We start from the raw sequence: 2946 nt of genomic DNA, 5'->3' as shown, positions 1-2946 counted from the left end.
ATGCTGACACATGGAGCAGCTGGGAATATAATGTACCCTCTGAGACCACACACACACACACACACACACACACACACACACACACAGACAAACACTCTGCTCTCACGCTCATATTGAGCACCATTATTATGTTTTCTACATAAATAAAGCTGCAGCACAGTTACAGACACAGGTCTTCCTCATTTACTGCGTGAAAGCAAAAGTAAAATTTGACTTGTTACAATTCAGCAACAATCTACGAGCTGTTGATCTGGGAGCAGCTAAAAAAGTCTATAAACCCAATCTCCAAATCAAAAGATTATTTTGCCATACCATAAAGTACAGGATAAATGTTCAATGTTCCCTCTCTTTGCAGCTCTGCTTGTTTCTCCACCAACTCTTAAAAGAACAACGTGTCTCTCATTCCACTAATATTCACCAGCTAGTCTCTAATTGAATCTGGTGCTGAGCAGGCTCCCACAGCAGTGGACAGTGGGCTATTAAAGATTTTTGGTAAAAAGAAATTCTAAAAATCTTTAATAGCCTCTGGCAGAGTTATTTTAAATTACTATAAAAACTCATTGTGATGTAATTTAGTATAATTTGTTCACATATTCATCTGATAACATTAAAAATTGTGTGTTCAGCTTGAAATATTACCATTACAAAACATTCACGTGAATGTACCAGAATTTTAGGACATATAAGGAAGAAGTTAAGTTAAAATTATATGTGATGGTTACACAAGTCATGTGATCAAATTTACATTGCACGCTGTATGAAGAAGAAGACAACAAAAACCTTTATTAGTTCCACAGAGGGGAAATTGCATTGTTACAACAGCAGAAGTACAGTTCGAATATCTAACAGGCCAATCAGACAAGGAGCAATACATTCAAGAATAGCACAGTTTCTGTGGTCTGTCCATTTGATAGACCTTAAGAACAAACAAAAGTACCACTGCAATATATTCTCCAGGCCTTGAGAACTAGATTGATCTCTGAATGTGTTCTTATCTGGTTTTAACATTCAATAAGTTACAGGGAGGGATGTTTACATTAGCGCGTACCAAGAAATATGACTTTTGTTTTGGAAGCTGTGCAGTCCCTGCTTTTCTCACTACATGTGCTGATATGATCAGAGAGTACAATGATCATTCATGACCACAGCTACAGTGGTAGAGTACGAAAGCGGTACATTATAGTTATAATTATCCCTGTACCAGAAGAGAGATGCTGCGAAGTGCTAACCCAAATAACCTGAATAAGTCTCGCACTTTTCAAATAAGGTTCATTAAAGTGACTCACATCTGCATAAAAGCAAACTAATGTCTATTGTGAAATCAAATTAACTAACTTCACTTCACAAAATGTCAAATCTGGACTCTCCTCAGTGGGTTTTACAAACTGCTCCACAACAACATCCTCTGTCCTTTGACCCTTGAATCAGAAGAAACCTCAAGGAAAGCAACAGAGGAGGGTCCCCTCTTCTAAGATGGACAGAGTGGTGCCGGTATCTACGGTGCACAATTTCTCCCAGAAACCAATTTGTAAAGTTTCTCACACAATGCTTATAGGAAGTTTACACCCCCTAGGATGTTTCCAGTTTTTGCTCTTTCACAACACTGATTCATGATGAGTCCGTTTGGCTGTTCGACCCTATCCATGGGTCGGCGGGGTGCCTTTCTGTGTGGAGTTTGCATGTTCTCCTCATGTCTGCATGGGTTCTCTCCAGGGACACCACTTTCCTCCCAGCTCCAAAGACATACATGTTAGGTTAACTAGTGAATCTAACCTGCTTATAGGTGGGCATGTGAGTGTAGAAGGTAATCTGTATCTGTGTGTCTGTCCTGCGATGGACTGGAGACCTGTCCACGGTGTATACCCTGCCTGTCGCCCCATGACAGCTGGGATAGGCTCCTGCACCCCTGTGACCCTTGATTGGACAAGTGGTTAAGAAAATGGATGCATGGATGGATAAAGTACACTGTAAATAAAATAGTATGTGCCCCCTTTACAGTAACTTGATCTGAAGTTAGTGTTTAGATGTACACAGTTAGTGATGTAATTGATACCAGACCTGGATAACACTGGTTGGTCCAGATGTTCTGCTCATTCAGACACCTTCACCTCCACATTTGTGAAGTCCCACATAGTCTAATCCCAGTACACCATGTCCCACGTGTCTCCATGTGTTGTTATGTGACGTGTCCAGCTCCCAGGCCAATGTCAATGTTTCCGTGACGGGACAGAATGTCTCCTGTGAATGTCCCTCCAGTCCTCCCCGTCTCTCAGCAGTTTCGTTTGGAGGCACAGTGGGAAGCAGCTGCATTTGGGTGGGTAAAAATAAAGCAAGAAAGAAGGAAGTGCAAATGGAGTGTCCACGTGTGGGAATAGAGGAGACGTTGTTGAAAAACTGATGTTTTTGCCATGGTTCTGTTGTGTTTGTCTGGGAAACTATTCTTGGAATTGCATTTCCTGGTTCCTTTGGTTTCATGACAACTCTTATTCTTTTTTCTCTTTAATTTGCAAATAAATACATTGTGACACAGCGATATGGAAAACTAACAATTATTAGCCCGAACTCAAACACAGTGGTTCCATAAAAAAAGCAGCTTTGTTTTCTGCTAAATCTTTTTTTTTTTTTTTTTTTTTAGCAGGGCGGGGGTGGTGAGGGGCTCATGGTAGTAACTACATGGCCATAGTCATTTCTAAACAATCTACTTCCTGTCTGCAGACCACCCAACAGTTGGTGTGCATCCTGTTTTGGAGTCCGGGGCATTGAAATGTAATTGAGTATACATTCAGAGCATTGCACGAGACCAGTAGTGACAGTTGTAGGTCAGTCAAGGTCTTCTGTGACATGTAATCCAATCATCCATTTTAAAAAACAAATATCAGTTGATTCCTGCTTGAGTGCCAACTGCAGCTGGACACGAAGGAGGAAGTGTCATGGAGGACAGCTGTT

Source organism: Anabas testudineus, chromosome 18, assembly GCF_900324465.2.
Source record: "Anabas testudineus chromosome 18, fAnaTes1.2, whole genome shotgun sequence".
NCBI classification, from domain to species: Eukaryota; Metazoa; Chordata; class Actinopteri; order Anabantiformes; family Anabantidae; genus Anabas; species Anabas testudineus.
This window is presented reverse-complemented; position numbering follows the sequence as displayed.